Genomic DNA, 19945 nt, shown 5'->3' with positions numbered 1-19945 from the left:
GGAAAACCAGAATGACCTAAGTGCCCATTAATTAAAAAGTAGAAAAATAAATGAACTCATAAGACATATATCATCATGGATTGATCTTAAAAAATATGATGTTGAGTGAGAAGGACACTGAGCATATAATGCTATTTACATAACGGGAAAAACAAGCCAATCTCAGGTATTACCTATAAACATCTGCGTGTCTAGAAAGAGAACGAAGACAGGGGCATGGATAATGAGCCCCTAAATCAGGAGCGGCAGCTCTGGAGGGCACCCGGCGTGCCTTGGTTGGGTCACCGTGAACAAAAGACCTTCCTCCCTGAGCCTCGGAGGGGCTCCCCCTCTCCAGCTGTCCCGAGACTCACCTGGGATGCCAGTTCCCAGAGCTGCTCCACTCCCACGTGGGGCTCTTGTGGGGACCCAGTTCCGGGGTTCCAGCCAGGTCCTGGTCACTGCTGTCCTCCTGGTCTGTGGCCCACTTATCTTTGGATTTCATGCTGTCGTGTTGGGAATCCAGGGAGATGATGTCCGAGGGGGAGCTCACCACTCCGGAGTCTTCGGTTGTATCTTCTGATGCGAAACAGCTGCTGACAGACACCGTCTCCTCGGCCTCGGACAGCGCGGGCAGGACCCTGTCCGTGCCACAGGGACTGCTGGGCCCCGAGGGCAGGCTCACTGGACAAGATGCAAGGACAAGTCAGCCGGCATGGCACATTCCTACCCTGCTGAGCAAGAGCAAGGTCAACCTGCCTGACTCACCTGGAAGCTGGAATTCGGGTGCTAGGAGTTAAGCAAGACCCGTTCTGACCCACCAGCTCCCTCCAGAAACATTTTAACTTGGAGGAAGCCGTAGCCATATATGTGGTCAGAGCAGAACTTTCCCTCAAAAATCACATTATGGATCAGCCTCTTAGATTCTCAGGACTATGGGCAAGCACATTTAAAAATTCGGACTAGTGACACTGGTGAACGACAACGGTGAAGGCTTTCCAGCTGACCCCGGGTTTCACTGAAGATGTTTTAAAATGAGTTTTCTCTGGGAAACCAACTGGGGGGGTGGGTGGAAGGGGAGGTGGGCAGGGGGTGGGGGAGACTAGGTGACGGGCACTGAGGGGGGTACTTGATGAGATGAGCACTGGATGTTATTCTGTATGTTGGCAAATTGAACACGAATAAAAAATAAATTTATAAAAAAATAAATAAAATGAGTTCTTTTTTTTTTTTTTAAATCATTTCCAAATAGAAACAGACTGAGAATGTTCCACACGAACATCTGAAATCTGGCCTAAAAGTCTTAACAGCACGCTTTGTCTGGCACCGCCTTCACTTTTATTTTATTTCTTTTATTTGCTCTCTTCCTCTCTTCATTTTGACATGAGAGACAGGCAGATCTGGCCCAAAGAAGAGGTGATCTTGGAGGGATAAGAAAAATGAGAAAGAACCAGCACAGAAGTGTCTTTGGTGGAGGTTCTCTGCCCTCTGAGCACTATGTTCCTGCAGCAGAAAGAATGAGATGCAGAGGTTTGCAACGGTCAGAGCCAGACTTCCACCAAAGTGAAACACTAGTGGTGGGAGCGTGGAGCCATCTGGCACACCTACCAAGCAAGCTCTTCAAAGATGCATTAAGTCTATGAGTAGAGCAAGCTCCCAGGTTCTCTGGGGTCACGGAGCTCCCGGAGCCTGGAGAAGCACAGGCGTGCGCGACTCCAGACGGGCTCCGTAGCAGGGTTGTTTTCTTTTAATTTAATGTGGATGCAGATTTGAAACTGCAGTATCTCAGCCCTGCCTGGTGAGATACGGACTGTGGAAGGGAGGAAGGACTATGCGGTGTTGCAGTTTCAGTGTATTTTGTTTTATTTATTAATTAATCCATGCATTTAGTATTTTTATTTATTTTTATTTTTATTTTTTTGGTATTTTATTTTAAAATCATTTCCTCCAGCACACAGCTGCTGGGTGCCTCACGTGAACACGTCCATGGGCTCCCTGCACATAATCACACACGGAGAGTCAAGTGCATCCCCGTCCCCAACGTCACCAGGGCTTTAACCGGACAGCCGACTGGCAACGTAGAATTAGCGAACCCAAAAGAGCGCCAAGGGGAACGTTCCTTCAGGGGCTGGCTTATTCGAGATCCCCAACAATAAAATAAACAAAAGAACAAAAATTAAAAAAAAAAAAAAGAAGAAGACATTTCACAACAGAGCTCGTAAGTAAAGACGGGAGCACAAAGGAGGAATTGTTCGGAGAAGCTCGAATGCACAAGGCAATGTGTCCGGACGCAGTGAATGCTTTCAGCGATACCCGCCTTCCTGCCGCGTCCTTCCTGGCTTTTGTTGCGCGGCTCTTAATGAGGGTAAACACGAAGAAACACTGGCCCGGGATTAATACGACCAGACCCTTCCTGCCAGGGCTTTGCTGACCAGCGGTCACACCTCGACGGCCGCCCTGCCCACCCAGCCGGTGACTCTGCCCCGCGCGGTCATGCCGGGGACCCCACTCGGAGGGGCTCCTCTGCGCAGCCACCAACGGCGGCCCAGATGGCCAGGCCAGACCCTTGTTTCCTGCCTTTCTTTTTGTCACTGTCGCTGAACAAGTAGGTCAATTAAATTCACACTCTTTCTTCTATACGGTATAGGCCGCAGTGAACGAGCATCAGGGTTTCGGGTCACCGAGACCTGTGTTCAAATCCCTGCAGAGCAGCTGAACGGCAGCCAGGGCGGGGGTCTGGAGCCCTCTGTCTCAGTTCCATCTGGGAGGTGGTCTCAGGGGCCACCGCAGGACTGCGGCGGGGGCCGCACTGTGATGCCCACCCGCAGCGCAAGGCCCCGGTGTGTCTCCACTGCTGGGTGGCTGGGGGGCGTGTGCCAGCCTGGAAAGGCCCTGTGATGGGAAGTGGGACACACATTTCCGGCCCAAGAGTCCGGGCAATCTGGTGACACCCAGCTTAGGAGGGGACAGACAGGAGGACCGGCAGCCGTATGCTAATGCCAACCCCAGGTGTGCCTGCACAGGGCCCCGCGGGTGGCTGCTCAGAAGCAGGTGAGCGCACAGCAGGCACCAGACAGGTGCTCAGTCCAGCCCCAGGCCCCCCTTCCCACCGCAGCCATCACCGCTGGAAGGTGAAGCGGGAGCAGAGCCCCTGCTCCCCGAAGCCCACCTCTCAACCGGCCCCTCACGGGGCCTTCAGGACCGCGTGCAGCTCCGAGGTTCTGCGGGTGCACGCATGCCCTGGAAACTCCGAAGGCACCCCTGGCCGAGGACAGGGGACCCCAAGCCTGCCCCACCCCCTTTTTTCCCGGTTATGAGACCCAGAATGCCAGTCTGGGCTGACTTCGGATCCTTCAGAAGTTTTGAGGTGGGGGGAAGTTAAAAGTCACTGCTCTAAATTAAGCCAACTGCAAACCGAGGTTGATGAGGTGTGAGAAGTCTATATTGAGTGTGTACGTGCGAAGCCACTTCAGCGACGTATGGGAAAGTCTGCAGCTACCAGCTCCCCCTCTTGCCCACATGAGCCTTCCCCTTCCCACAGGTGGCCTTCCCGGGGCCTCAGCAACTGCATCCTTGAGCCCCCCGGGGCAGGTGTTCCGAGCCCACCTCCCCCCACCCCCACCCCGCCCGGCCCACGCAGCACTTGCAGGGGCAGGAGCAGGTGGCCGTGGCCCCACTCTCAGGAGGGTGATCACGCAGGCCTCGGGAGGACAAGCACATCGACGCCCCGGGGAGAAGGAATGGGAGCCCTGCCACCCGCAGCAGGTGGTGGGGACGCGTCGGCCAGGACAGGAGGCCAGAAGGGCCGCAGGGATGTGCGCACCAGCCCCGGGACAGGCCGGCGAGACAGCCGCGCACCAAGGACTCAGACTCGTGCGGGCACCTTCCTGACACACTTCTGGGGGAGCTGTCAAGGGCCGCACAGATTTGGAGGTAGAAGGGGACGTTCCCACGAGGCTCCAGCCTGGCTTAGTGTGGTTCTCACGTCTGTCTGTAGCCGCCGGGGTCAGTCTGACAACCTCTGCTTGGAGTCAGACATCCCCACCTCCTGGCCCTGCGCCGACTTCACGTCCTCCCTCTGCTGGCCTGGTTCCTGCCTTTAACCCCGAGAGCTGGAACGGGTTTGGACAATTTCTGAGTAAGATAATGGTGCACGAGACTTGTTTTTTTTTTTTTTTTTTTTACCTGACACACAGGAGCCCCAAACCTAAGAGCTCGGACCTGCTTTGGTCGGCAGGAGGCTGGGGCCCTCTAGATCCTTCTGGGAGCCCCTTACGTCCCTCGCTTGCCCCTGATTCCGTGAAGCCAGGGGCCCGGGGACCCCAGCCCGAAGCCTGGAGGCAGCACAGAAAGGGCTGGATTCAGAGCCCGAATCTCACATGCAGGTCCAAGCTCTGCCCCGGAACTGGGCACAGCCTCTCCTCTTTCTGTAAAATGAGCGCGGGGGTCCTGCTCGGCTCTGAGATCCCCGCTAGATTCCCAATACTACAGTCCTCGGAATCGCAAGTCAGGTGCACGGTGCAAAGCTGCTTCGCACAGTTCACTGGAGACTAATTAGGAAGCAGAACAGCAATGCAGCATTGTCCACGTCCCTCCTGCCACCTTCCGTACGCCCTGAAAGTGTAGCTCATGTTTTTATTTTTTAATTTAATTTAATTTAATTTAATTTAATTTTTATTTTATTATTTATTTATTTATTTATTCATTCATTCATTCATTCATTCATTCATGAGAGACACACAAAGAGAGGCAGAGATGCAGGCAGAGGGAGAAGCAGGCTCCATGCAGGGGCCCGATGCAGGACTTGATCCTGGGACTCCGGGATCATGACCTGAGTGGAAGGCAGATGCTCAATCACTGAGCCATCTAGGGATCCTGATATCAGGATTTTTGAGCGAATTAATCCGTTGGAAAGTTTGCTTTTCTCTTAAGGCATGAACAGCCTTTTTGAGCCAAAAAGTTATCATTGCAGGATTTTTCCACCCGAATTTTATCATCTCATGGTTCAAGAGCCATTCAATCTAAATGAGAGCTTCAGGAAATTTCTGTAGCCAAGACATAAAGAAGGAAGCACTAACCTAAGGTGCCCCCCCATTCCTCAAGGTGAACACCATCAGGCTCCGTTCAATTCCAGTTTCACGGGGTTTGTCTCTTCCAAAGTCACCGAAGAAGATTTCAAACAAGAAGTGTAAGGATCTTCCAAGGACTTTTGTAATAGATTCGTTTTTGAATGATTTTATTAAATGCAAATGAAAGCTCTCGATATTGCTAGGATATTGCTCGGCTGTCGGTCATTACCAGGGGAGATTTCTCAAGGGTCACTCCCACTGCTTTCACAGGACCCGAGAGAATGTCTCATGGAAAGGAGTCTTCCGGGGTACCTGGGGGGCTCAGTGGTTGAGCATCTCCCTTCAGCTCAGAGCGTGTCCCTGGGGTCCTGGGATCGAGTCCCACGTCGGGCTCCCCGCAGGGAGCCTGCTTCTCCCTCTGCCTGTGTCTCTGCCTCTCTCTCTGTGTGTCTCATGAATAAATAAATAAAATCTTTTTTTTTTTTTTTTAAAGAAATGAGTCTTCCCCATCTCATGCTGTAACCTGAGGTTTCCGACCCTGCCATTCACAGCCCATAAATGATGGTCACCCTTCGTATCCACCTGCTTTTGGTTCCCTATGTTCTAGGTACTGGGAATAAAGGGAAAAATAAGGGAGCGACTGGCAAAGTGCTCCCGGACCAGTGGGGCAAACCGATAGGGGCATATCAATAATTTCTGTCCATATACATCCCCCAATAGTTTTGAACCACTCTGAACCCCTGACATTTTTAATGAACACCTGAAAATTTCATCATGAATTCAATGGGTTGCAACGGATATAATTTCTACTGCATTGTACATATTAATATTTAAAATTAAAAAAACAAAAACTAATTTTTTTTTTTTTTTTTTTTTTTTAGAGAGAGAGAGAGAGAGCATGAGTGGGAGAGGAGTTGGGGACAGGCAGAGAGAACAGCAGAGCCCTCAACGTGGGGCTCGATCTCACGACCCTGAGGTCATGACCCGAGCTGAATAGAGTCAGACAATTCAGAGCTGACTGCGCCACCCAGGTGCCACAAGAATGTAGTCATTTTTAAATGTAATCAAAGGCATCCGATGTGACAGTATTTTGATGCCCAGAAGTCTCCATGTAAAAAGCGGTGAGCAAATTCTTCTTTAACAGGCAGTCTTGGGGCCCTGGGGGCTCAGCGGCTGAGCATCTGCCTTGGGCTCAGGGGGTCCTGGGATCGAGTCCCGCATCGGGCTCCCCGCATGGAGCCTGCTTCTCCCTCTCCCGCGTCTCTGCCTCTCTCTCTCTCTGTCTCTCATGAATTAAAAAAAAAAAAAAAAAAATCTAACAGGCAGTGTTTTAGAGTGTCTCATTTTTCTTGAACTAATTTCTGTTCCACGACCCCACAGCCTCTCATCCTAATTGAACTACTCCACACTTGAGAGTGTTTTTATTTATGCAGATTTCTTTGTATAAAATACATATATAAATTAAAATTTAATTTTTATTTCCTCTCACTGTAGCAGGGCAGCATTAAAATTCTTTTCCTACGCTGGGTGGTCATCGCTGTGAGAATGAAAAGTGAACAGTCAAGAGAAACCGCATAAATATTTTAGAAATTTTGACACTTATTACACAGAAGCATAAAACTTCATCAAAAGTGCACCTCACCGTGAGGTAGATGAGGCTTGTTTCAATTAATTCCTTTAAAATGACTGGATTATTTATCGTGAGCACAAGGGAAGGTTTGGCCTAAGTGGCAGCTCCTATTTTTCATTCTTACTGATATGAAGCACCGGACAGCCGCCTTGTTCACATAAGTAGAGGTCAATTAAGCTTTTAAACTTCTCCTCTGCTATCTAGCTCTATATATAGATAAGCTTGATGTGTCACAAAATGTATGCTTAATGAACTATGATCCAATGACTCCAGTAGATTCTTTGTCAGTTTGGGTGGAAAGGAGACTTGGAAATCAGCTGATGTTCAAAAGGATCCGCTGCCGAGTCCTTTGACTTCTTACCTGCTTATCCCTCCACCGAGAATTCCCTTTGTCCTTTTGCCAGGCGTCGGGAATAGGTCTGCACACCCCAGGGAACTGCACCCAGGGGGGATTCCCGATGGCTGCGTGCTATGCCCAGCTTCTGAGAAGCGGGAGAAAGGCATTCCCACAGGTGCAGTCCGGGGGATGCTGGCATTAGGGCTGCCCCTAGTGAGTTCTCAGGCGCCTCACTTGTAAGAACAAACATGCAGAGACATGACCCCTGGGAGTGGATTTCCTTGGAAAGCCTTCCCAGGGAAATGCCTCCCCCCTGGTGAAACCCACCGACACCCACAATACGAGTCCGTCGTTCAAGAGGCGGGAGCACACGGAGAATGTCGCAGGAGGACAGAAATGGGGTGGCTCCTTCTGGCTGGAGGGCACGCGGAAGCGACCAGCGAACAGGGTCTCGAAGCAAGCATGGTGTGGGCAGGTGGAAGACAGAAGGATAAATGAGTGTGCAGAAGCACGGACATCCGAGGCTGAACAGGAAATGCCAGGTTCTGCTGGAGGTGGTTGGGCGCTAGGGTGTCTCATGTGCTGCGTGGGCTCGTGTCCCTGTGTGGGCCCGCGTGTGCAAATGTTCAGGGGGAGGACAGGGGAGAGGCTGGGGGTGGAGGAGACCCTGTGTCACGTGGTCTGACTGGTGGCCCTAGTCCTGCCTCCTTTCTTTTCCTCTCATTAATCCCGTAGGTAGTTTGCTCCAAAGTGCAGGCAGGCATTCATTCCTCTTCGAGAGGACACCTTCCTTAGTTGGATGGACATTATTTAACATTGAAGTTAGCATTCGTGTCCAAAAGCCCCACAGACCCAGGCCTCGCAAAGATACTGCAGGATGCGGACAATACTACGGCCAGCTCACTCTAGGGCATTATTACACACACACACACACACACGCACGCACACATTCACACACACTTTTCTTCAAGAAGGCAGGATAACGAAGAACTCGGAAGTACCTATGAATCTAAAAGAGACCTGGATTCTCTTAAGACTCAAGTAACATATTCTCAGTATCAATCGACCCCTATTTCTCTAGAGCCTAATCTTAGAATCCTGACGTGCCCAGAGAATTGAGCAGAGAAAATTTCCACGTCCACCACGGTAAGGCAGGGCTGTGTCGCAATCACTGTTCTGCTAAGACAGACACAGGCAACAGATGCTGCTTTTGGGTCTCCAGCTCTGTCCCCCTCCCCGTTGGTGCCAAATGAATCCTGTCTTCCTATGGCTAACCTATTTCTCAACATCTGGGTGAATCTGACAACTGCCCCTACCTACCCCTGGCCATGAGGAGTTGGCATGAGATGAACCAAAATCTAGCCAATTTAAACCGTGCACCCAATGGGAGGGCTCAAGAAGAAGTGTGTGTGTCCTAGGCTAGACAAATCAAGGCCTGTCCTCTGGACCTTCCCACCAGAGCTCCTGGGGAAGGTGGTCTCACTGGGCTGGAGTCAGTGGCATGGGGGTGTCCTGGAGGAATGGCAATCATTTGGATTAGCACACGGAGAGCGTTTGTCTACAAAAGGGAGAAAAACACAGTCCTAAGACAGTAATTGGGTACCGGGACTCAGCCGTGACCATAAAGAGGATTCATCTCTTGGAATTCCCAGTTATGTGAGCCAAAAAACTCCCACAAAGACTCATTTTTCTTGACTAGTTCAAGTCATGTTTCTGTCTCTTAGAACTAAAGAATCCTGGGATCCCTGGGTGGCGCAGCGGTTTAGCGCCTGCCTTTGGCCCAGGGCGCGATCCTGGAGACCCGGGATCGAATCCCACGTCGGGCTCCCAGTGCATGGAGCCTGCTTCTCCCTCTGCCTGTGTCTCTGCCTCTCTCTCTCTCTGTGACTATAATAAATAAATAAAAAATTAAAAAAAAAAAAGAACTAAAGAATCCTGTTTAATCAATGTGTAAGTTGTCCTGATGCTTTCATAAATATGCCTGCATTTTTATTAAACGTAAGTATTGTAATGTCAACTATATTTACCATAAACATTAGCTATATTAATAAGCTTATTAATATATTAACTGGAAAGAGCAAATATACAACTCAAACATATACAAATTAATTATAATAAGTAGAGTACGTAAATATAAAATATAAATTTAAAATACACATCTATTTGGCATTATGGGGTTTCCATTACAGGATCTTGTATGAAATGAGATGGTTGCGCATCACATGGTTCTCTTTTCTAGATTTATTTTCCATTATTTGGATTACACATTTCAGTAGTTGTATTTTCAGGACAATCCAGTTTGGATCCACTTTACTCACTGAGCCCTCTTGTGTGTGAAGGCTGTCTTCATTTAACCTGCATCCGTGACCATCAGTATGGCTAAATCTAAGCAAGATTCAGGTCACAATCCTCCTTTAAGACTGTATTCTCGGTTCCTACTTTTCTGGCATCTTGCCTCGCAAAGGAGAACTTGAATATATGGTTCTTTCTAGCTATATATAACCTTACCAGCGTGTAAGAGTTTTCTCTTTATCTGTGAATGTCAAAAATTTCACCAAAATGTGTCTGTATTTAATTTTTGAGAACTTTTGGATGTTCTTTTATTCATTTATTTTTCAGATACATACCTTCAGAAATACCCTGCTCTTGTTTTACGTATGTGATACTCTATTACAATTCTCTGAAGCAATGACCAAAAAATATATATATTCAAAGTTCTATTCTGTTTCCTAAAAAACTCTACTTCCCTTGGGGTTAGTGCTTCTGATCAGTTTGTTGTCCCACCTTCATGCATTAGGGAAAACATTGTTTAGTGATTTTTGACTGCTTTCCTTTTTTATTTTAAAGACTATTTATTTTAGAGAGACAGAAAGAGAGAGAGAGAGAATGCAAGTAGCGGGAGAAGCAGTGGGGTAGGGAAAGGAGGTGGGAATAAAGAATTTCAAGTGGATTCCACATCGAGTGTGGAGCCTGACACAGGGCTCGATCTCATGACCTGAGCCAAACCCAAGAGTCAGACACTTAACCAACTGAGCCACCCAGGCACCCCTCCTGACTGCTTTCATGTGTTAAAATGAGGGTGTCAGTAGCAGACGAGAGTGGATTTCTTTCACACGCATGGACATCACGACTGACACCCTCATTTAAACACAGGAAAGTCCTATAATGGTAGCTGGATGTTGACACTCTGCTCTGTTCAGCTGGATAATATCTACCTCCCTCCAGTTTAATCCAATGCCCTCTGCAGTGTGGATATCGTTACTCCTATTTTGCAAATTACAAAAGAAGCCCCAGCCAACACATTATTTCATCTACCCCTGACGGTACACGTTGCAGAAAGTTACTGTGCCAGGCCCGTTAAAGGGGCAAGCCCATTCAAAAACCGCACAAAATCACGTGTTAGCCAAGAGCCAAATTAAGGTTCTTTCACCAAGAAATGAATCTTACAGAGACTCCCTACCTGTAAACTTTTCTAAGCGAAAAGATTTTCTTCCACGTTCTAAGGAACAAATCTTGGTTCCCTTTGTCCCGGGATTTCAGTATAGTCTAAACTACTTTTGAGGAAAAAAGCTCAGTCCTTTCTTAAATACATATTTCTGGGGCCTCACCTCCCAGGGACGTGTACACTTCATGCTGGCAAGAATAAAGCTGAGGGTTTGGTTTTCATCATCAAAACAGAAACCCTGTCTCCAGGTAGTCTAGAATATTAAAGCACATGAATTGCATTTAATCAACACCTCAGAAAACTTGATGTTCAGGGACTTTCCAAGTTGCCAAGGGACTCGATTTTGAATGGACTATGAGTCAGAAGCAAAGGTGAGTCATCTGGCGTTTCAGATAGGCAATCTAAGAAAAACTCTGCCCGTCTTCTCTGCTAGTTTCTTCCCCGTTCTATCCCTTACCGTCAGAACCCTAGGGAGCAAAATGTGTGGTCTCCTTCTGCTTAGCTTCCTGGGACACCCCGTCGGCCGCTGCTCCTGACCTAACGTTGGCATCAAAGTGATCGAATGAAGGATACGCCGTCATGTACAGAGCTGCTGTTACCGTCCATTAGAGTACTCAGGCTTTCATCAAAGTCACTATTCTAATTTATCCTAAAATTTAGATCTTCCTTTTTCCCTCTTTTGATTAAAACAATGTGTGCCATTGGACCAAGTGTTTTCCCTCCTCTTCCTGTCCCCTGGCCCCTCGTCCCTTGGTTGTACCAAGACGTGGAGATCGGTGGGTACACACAAAGTTGTCACTGCAATTAAACATCTCAGTGGGTGTTTTTAATAAAAACCAAACAGAAAAAGAAAATTTTTTGTTTTATTCTTTCTGAAATGTATGTTAGATTACAAAGTTCTTTTTTTTTTTTTTAAGATTTATTTGTTTATTCATGAGAGAGAGAGGCAGAGACCCAGGCAGAGGGAGAAGCAGGTTCCCTGTGGGGAGCCGGATGCGGGACTCGATCCCAGGACCCCGGGGTCATGACCTGAGCCGAAGGCAGACACTCAACTGCTGAGCCCCCCAGGCGTCCCCCAAAGTTCTTTCTTGGTCAGTGTGACTGCTTTCTTGCTGATGCCTTCTGAGGTTCCACCATCTGTAACATCTACTAAGTATATTAGCGTGTCCAGCTGATGGGCGTGAGAATATCTATTTTTCCTCTCCGCCTTGGTGCTCGGGCCTGGGGACCTGAGGAACTCCTGTAGCCCTCGCTGCTCTCTGGGGCCTGGCTGGTTCATCAAGGGACTAAGATTTGGGGCAGCCCTGATGGCTTAGCAGTTTAGTGCCACCTTCAGCCCAGGGGCTGATCCTGGAGGCCCGGGATCGAGTCCCACATCAGGCTCCCTGCATGGAGCCTGCTTCTCCCTCTGCCTGTGTCTCTGTCTCTCTCTCTCTCTGTGTGTCTCTAATACATAAATAAATACATCTTAAAAAAAATAAAGAGAGACTAAGGTTTGGGCTCCTGGGTGGCTCAGTCGGATGAGTGTCTGACTCTTGGCTTAGACTTGGGTCATAATCTTAGGGCCATGGGATCAAGTCCCGCATCGGGCTCTGTGCTCAGCATGGAGTCTGCATGTTCCCCACTGGGGCGATGGGGGGACAAGTCTGCTTTTCCCCCACTCGCTGTCTTTCAAATAAAGAAACAAATAAATAAATAAATAAAATCTTAAAAACAAAAGAGACTAAGGTGTTTCGGTTGAATAGAGGCTACTGTAATGCTTTCCCCCCACCCTGGACTACGGAGAAAGGCTCTCTGAATTTTGGGTCTTCTTGCCCTTCTATGCTGTGACTCGCCCTCACTTCAAGCCCCCAAGATTTCCTTTACTCTCCTGCCAGCTCAGCTATGCTTTTAAAATGATGATCATTATGTAAGATCCAGCGCCTGGAGATGCTCTGTAGCAGAAGGGGTTTGGGGGGCGTTCCTCTCCGTCCCGCTGGCGACGTGAGGAACCTCAGTTTATCACCTTGGAGTGTGTTTCCCACCCACAGTCTTTGTCTCAGCTGTGTCCCCATCATCCAGGCTCAAAACCCTTCCTCCCTTCAGAGCAGACGCCTCAAGAAGTGCGGTTGGGAGAGTGGCTGCAAGCAGATGGAAAAGCAAGAGAGGACCCCCTTGCAAAGCACTGGCTCCAGAAGGTTCCACCGGGCAAAGCCACTGAGTATCTGATCTCAGGGTTGACCACCCCAAGCACTAACAGGTGCTTGTTTCAAGAGAGGGTCCCTAAAATACTTTTAGAGATTCAAACAATGCTAACCCGCCGTCGAAAGCGCGTACTTAGGACTTGTAACAGCGATACTTGAGCGGTCACCTCCTGTCCCCTTAGGAAACAGACACGGTTGTTTTCAGCTTCGTCCTAGGTCACCAGGCTGCACAGTCAGTAAAGTTAAACATGTCACACGCAAACCACCCGTCTCACGCACTACGACGGCGACCCCAAGTACCTTGGCCTTTTTGCCCCAAAACGCACTAACACCAAAAATAACCTCCCCGGAGACACCCAGGCTCCAGCCTCAGTTGTCAGGATCTGCTGCCCCGATTCCGACTTGGACGCCGCCACCGCCTTGGGAAGCCAGGGATGCGTCCTATGTTCACCCCCTCTCTTCCATCCCACTTGGGCTTAGTGACGCTCCCCCTACAACTGCGCCTTACCAGACCTTTTCTATTAAAATTCTTTTGAGTTTTAAGCTAAAATTTCTATTTTTTCCCCAGTGGTATTCAAACAATTGGGGGAAAAACAAAAACAAAAACAAAAAACAACAACTAAAACCACTCATCCCCAGGATGACATTACAGTTTGGGTGCTCTCCTTCTGGTCTTTATTTTTAAAGATGTTTTTATGATAAATTTATTATTAAATTTCTTTTTTTAAAAGGTTTTTATTTACTTATTTGAGGTGGAGTGAGTGAGCGCGAGAGAGAGCAAGCGCATGAGTTGGGAAGAGGCAAAGGGGAAAAGAGATGCAGCGGGGCCTGACTTAGGATTCGATCCCAGGACCCTGAGATCACGACCTGAGCCAAAATCAAGAATTAGACACTTAACCCACTGAGCCACCCAGACGCCCCTGGGTAGGGAAACTTCTTCAATATGTGAAGAAAAGCAGATATGTCCCCCTATTCGTGTTTATATTCAGCCTTGACTGCGCACAATCCCTATTTCCCTCCTACATCCTTGGTGTCCCTTCGAGCAACTACGGTGCCGACTCAGAGGTGGCCTCGAGCAAATTAGTGCTGCTGTCTGACCCTGTCACCTGCAGATGAGAAGAATCACAACCCCTCATTTGAGGACCCACCGTGGGGACCAGACGCCGCTGCACAGGCACACATGAGGACAGCGCCTAGACATCCCGAAGGCTCCCTCCATCACCACGAGGCTGCGGTTATTCTGACCCCTCAGTCTACAGTGACTGTCGGGGCTCAGTGTCTCCCCAAAATGCCAAATCCAAGAGCCACCTTGATGCGTGGGGTTTCAGCAACTGCAGTCTGAAGGCTCAGAAGCACCGCCCCCCCCCACCTCCTTGCCACGGGAAGGGCACATGTTCAAGCCCCAGGCCCAGGAGTGTGGGAGGCCAGCACAGGAGGAGGTCCCTGGAGCGGGGCCATCGCTGTCACAGGTGCCCTAGCATCAGGCTGAGGGCCCCCGGCCGACCCAGCCTCCACTGAGAGTCTCTGTCTACGTTGAGCCACCTGACCATGGGGATGGCTCGCCCTGGTGTCTCAGTTCCACCGCAGAGGGCAGGACCCTGGCCCAGAGAGGTGACAGGTGGAGGGCTTGGGAGGCAAACACACTTGGCGACGCCACTGGCCGGGAACCTTTGCAGACATGTGTGCGCAGAGCCGGGAAGGTCAGCAGCCGAGGGCCTGTGTCTGTCCTCCGAGGGGGGCTCAGTCTTGCCTCCCCCTTGGGGTGGTTCCTGCCCCAGGCTCGGCCTGCACGCAGCCCCCAGGCCCACCCTGCAGTCCAGGACACGCCCTGCCCCCCGCACTCACTTTGCTCAGGGGGTCACCCCACGTGGCAGCCGGAGGATGCGGAGACATCCTGATGGTCCAACGTATGAGCAAGTTCCCAGGAGGCAGGAGGCACTGGTGAAGAAGTGGGAGTTCCTGCCTCCGCCCCCGTGTGCTTCGGCTCTGCCTCAAGCATCAAATCCATCCCCACGGACAGCCCAAGATGACAGTCACTTACTTGCCATTTCTTCCAGTTCTGGGGAGACCCCACGGCCTCTCCTCCATGTCCCCTCTGGAGGTTCACATGGATTCCCTTCCCGCTGGTCCTCGTGGCCCTTTATTTGCACTTTTCATCTCAACAAGTCCCCTCCTGCCCCCGGAGGGAGCACGAGAGAACCCTGGGTCCCCCGTGTCCTTGTTGGAGTCAACGGAGATGCGTTAGCCCCATCTGTATGGCACAGATGCTCCCCGGGCCTCGCCTTCCTGATGGGCATCTGCCTCAACTCAGCCGGATGCTTGTCTCAGCTTGGGCATCGCACGGCCCTTGGGCACCACGCCACCTGCTGCACCCTGAGCGCTGTCCCCGAGGCCGCTGGGGCTGGCAGTCACGTGTCTACATGGGTCAGATCTCCCGCGTGATGGCCAGAGCCACGGGTCCGCCCGCAGGGAACTAGTTCATGGAAAGACCGCGTTGTCCCGATTTTCCCGTTCCCTGAAATCTCCCTGGACTCTTTCTCGAAACAGACAAGACCGTGGAGCCTAATTGATAGAAGTGCACTTGCCATAATCCCCCTTCATGTTTCTGTTATTTGCTCTTCTCTGGACTACAACGTCTCAATGATTAAAAACCACAAGTTCTTATGACTTCTTCCCCATGTTCACACGTCCAGCACAAACAGTGTTTTTTTTTTTTTTTAAGTTTTTTTTTTCTTTTATTTATTTGAGAGAAAGAGACAGGCAGAGAGAGAAGCAGGCTCCATGCAGGGAGCCCGACGTGGGACTCGATCCTGGGTCTCCAGGATCATGCCCCGGGCTGAAGGCGGCGCTAACCGCTGAGCCACCCGGGCTGCCCACAAATAGTGTTCTTAAATGAGACGCTCCGTGAGAGCTGAGGGACCTTTAAATTCAACACACACACACACACACACACACACACTTTGCTGTTTGTGCTGCACTGAGTAGAGGGCACAGGTGGGTGGATTACTCACGAGCAATGCTTTTTACTGTTTTCCTGCTGTCTCTCCCTCACTCTCCTGCAGTAGATGCTGGTCCTTGGGTCCCCGGACACTACCAACAGCCCAAGTTTGCACTAAAGATTAGCTGTCCCGAGACGTTCTCTTTCAGGAGGCCCAGCACACGTGGACCTTCTCTCGGCCCAGACTCCGAAACCGAAGCACACGGTATTCAGAGAATGAGGAAGAACGTGGATGCTCTGGTCCAGATCTGTATCTGTGAGGCCCAGGGAGGAGATGGCTTGGGAAAGGTCACGCTGCTCGTGGTCACGTGGGGTGAGGTGTCCCAACAGCCCCATGCTGTCCCCTTCCACGTGCGGCCTCCTTCTGGGGCAGCTGAGTCCAGAGCGTGATAGCGCTGTGGGTTATTTTAGTCAGAGCATGCAGCAGAGGGGCACCGGGGGGCTCAGGGGTCGAGCGTCTGCCTTTGGCCCAGGGTGTGACCCCGGGGTCCTGGGATCGAGTCCTACATGGGGCTCCCCGCAGGGAGCCTGCTTCTCCCTCTGCCTGTGTCTCTGCCTCTCTCTGTGTGTCTCTAATGAATAAATAAGTAAAGTCTAAAAAAAATAAAAAAATCTAAAAAAAAATTTAAAAAAATATTTTTTTATTTAAATTATTATTTTCCACAGCTCATATGGAAGGCCCCAAGAGTATTAAAATGGTCCCAATTAAAAGGACCCACTATGTTTCTCAGGCTTTGAAATTGCTCCGAAAGGTAAAAGCACGGTCTGCAACAGGCGGATGCCTCACTTCCGTCCGTACAATCACCCCTGGGTGGGCACACCCGCGGCCTGGCGGGGGATCGCAAGGCCACCCGCGGGAGGGCGCAGGGCCACCTCCATCACTGCCGGTCAGCGGCATGGGTGGGGGCCCGGTGCGTGGGCCCTTGGGCTGCCTGCTGACACCCGGAGACAGGGGGTGGACGCCGACGGGCAGCCCCGAGGGCTTGAGAGCAGCCCCCGGCCTGGGGAGCCCACAGCCGCCGCCACCCACTTGCTTCGGTTTCACCGTCACGCGGTCACACTGCGTTCACTGCCCTGCAAGCGGCCCGGCCACCGGCGATTCCTCGTGGACCCCGGGCCATTCACCAGGTCCCGGGGGGGCAGCTCAGAGCCCAGCGGGCACCAGGCCTCCATGTTGTCGGGTGCGGGGCGGGTGGCCCGTGTGGGCCTGGCCCCCTGGGAACGCTGCAGCCGAGGGCACACGCGGGTGTCTCTGCCGCGCTCTCCCTCCTGCAGCCCCTACGGCAGGGCGAGGGCTGGGGAGTGCGGGGCACTTTGTCCTCGTGAGCCGCAAAAACGCACACGGTAAGAGTCTCTTCAAAGGCCACATGAAGTGTCCCCTAACATCCTGGGCTCCAGGAGGAAGACAGAAGCAGGCCGCATCCTTGCTGGGAGCATATGAAGGGCAAGAGTCAACATTTTGCTCAGGCCTTACTTCACAGTCCAACATTTCCATTTTTTTAAAAGATTTTATTTATTTATTCATGAGAGACACACACACACACAGAGGCAGAGACACAGGCAGAGGGAGAAGCAGGCTCCCTGCAGGGAGCCCGACGTGGGACTTGATCCCGGGACCCCAGGGTCACACCCCGGGCTGAAGGCAGCGCTAAGCCACCTGGGTTGCCCCATTTCCATTTTTTTTTTTTTTAAGATTCTATTTATCTGAGGGAGAGTGAGCACGAGCAGGGGGAGCAGCAGAGGGAGAGGGAGAAGCGGGCTCCCGGGACCCCAGGATCACAACCCGAGCTGAAGGCAGACGCTTCACCAACTGAGGGCCCGGGCGCCCCTGCATTTTTCTGTTTTTTTAAAATAAGGGTTTGAATTACTTTATCGTTCCAATTTGATGAGAGCAGGGACCCAAACTGACATGCCTACGGGGTCAGGAACCATCTGTGAGGGACGGACGTGAGGCGGGGTGTGTGATGGGTCACAGAGGAGACTCCGCGTCCATCTACGATGAGCAGCTCATGCTGCATCCTGCAGTTCGTTTCCTCAGTTTTGATGTTGCCGTATCTGATTTTTTTTTTTTTTGAAAGAGCAGAAATCAAGATTTCAACGCATGATCTCCTCCTGCATTTGAAACGTTGCCCACGTTCATTCATAATAGTTAACCTTTGTTGAGACCTAGCCATTGTTCTAGATACTTAACAGGTACCCACACGTGTCGTCCTCTGAACCACCTTTGCCGTCAAGGTAAAAACTCAGGTGCAGAGACGTGGATAAGATGCCCAACGACACGGCTCTAGTCTGACCTCCGAACCCTTGTGCTCGACTTGAGCTGATGCGGTTGGACTTCTTCCGGCCCAGGTGGCCTAGGAGGTGGACGCAGACCATCCAGTCAAACACGGGCAACTGGTCCGTGCATTCTAGCTCAGCCCGTGGGTGCACAGCACCCCTGGGGCCACGGTGATTGGTTCTGAACACTCACTCATGCCCGTGTTGGGGTGAAGAGCCTGCCCGTCCTCCAGACTTGCAGCAACCTACACATTCCCGTGTGGGTTAAGGCAGCTGGAGTTGCTCTGCGTACCAGCAAATGCACTGACCAGCTGGCTCGACCAGCAACGCCCTTGGGGGTATATGTACCCAGCAGAACTGAAAGTTGGGTCTTGAAGACCTAGCTGCTCCCTGTGTTCGCTGAAGCACCAGGCTCAGCAGCCAAGACATGGATGCAAGCCCAATGCCTATTGACAGATAATGGATGAACAAAACATGGTGCACGCAGAAATGGAATAGTGCTCAGCCCTAAAAAAAATACATATATATATATAGGAAGTCGTATCACGTGCAATAACAGGGATGACCCTTGAGGATGTTGTGCTGAGTGGAAGAGGATAGTCACAGAAAGGCAAATATGGCAGCATTCAGCCTTCTGAGGTTCCTAGTGTAGTGAGAGTCACGGAAACACGAAGTAGAATGCTGGGTGCCGGGGCCCCAAGGGGAGCTAATGTTTCATGGTTATAAAGGACTGGCCCCGTGACACCATTCTGGAGATCTGCTTCACGACACCATAAATGCACTTAACGTCACCAAACTGTGAACCTAAACATGGTTATGCTGTTATATGTTGTTTTCAAGGATTTTATTTATTTATTTGAGAGAGAGAGAGAGAGAGAATGAACTCCAGCGGGGAGAGAGGGAGGGAGAGGGAGAGAATCTCCAGCAGACTCCGTGTTCAGCATGGAGCCCAATGCAGGACTCGATCCCAGGACCCTGAGATCTTGACCTGAGCTGAAATCGAAAGTCAGATGATTAATCCACGGAGCCACCCAGGTGCCCCTAGATATTGTTTTTAATCACAACCTAAAAGAGGAAAAGCCTACTAGTGGACCCGGCAGCTCACGTAGACGACCGAGGAAGGCCTGCATGGGCTGAGCGCAGCCCGAGGCTGGAGCAGAGTCCCCGACCCGTCCGCCACCCAGCCCATGACAGCCCTGGTTCATGTGCAGCCCCCACTTCCTCAGAAGTCCCCCCAGTGGGGAGAAACCAGTGACAACATGGTAACTTTGTAGATACAATTGGTTATGTTAGACCCGTGTCAACATCTCTGATTTCGGGAGGAGCATTTAGAAGTTGGTACCCGTGAAACATCTTCATGGCGACAATACACACGCGGAAGGTGGAGGGAAAATGAGGGTGTGTTGTGCTTATTACGAATTATCTCCAAAGCCCCAGGGTTTCTAAGGCGGCTAAGAGACAAGGCAGGTTTGTGTGTGTGTGCATGCATGTGTGTGCGTGTGTGCATGCGTGTGCACATGCATGTGGATGCGCATGTATGCATGTGTGCATGCGTGTGCGCGCCCATGTACATGCATGTGTGCGTGCATTTATGCATGTGTGTGCATGTGTCCGTGTGTGTATGCGTGTGTGTGCGTGTGCATGTGTGCGTGCATGCATGTGCCCATGTGCGTGCATGTTTGCGTGTGTATGCGTATGCATGTTGTGCGTGTGCACGTGTACACATGCTCACAAATGCCTGTAAGAGCCAGGTGAAGGCCAATGGGTGTGTGGGGACAGGGCAGGGGGAGTATCAGGGACCTTCTATGTGGGAACTATGGGCTGCCGCAGTCGGGGCAGAGACAGGACACGCATGCCACGGTAGTCCAGTGGTGACATCGGGACGACCAGGCCACAGCCTACTTGGGGCAACATGGGCGCAGCCAGAAAGGTGGCGAGGCCAAGCCTGGGGGCCACCCTCCACTCCTGCCGTGGGTACAGCTCAGATGCCGCAGCCTGTGTCGTACCCCCGGCGAGCGGTCCGCGTA

This window comes from Canis lupus, chromosome 21, assembly GCF_048164855.1.
Source record: "Canis lupus baileyi chromosome 21, mCanLup2.hap1, whole genome shotgun sequence".
Taxonomy (NCBI): Eukaryota; Metazoa; Chordata; class Mammalia; order Carnivora; family Canidae; genus Canis; species Canis lupus.
Note: the sequence above shows the minus strand (reverse complement) of the source record.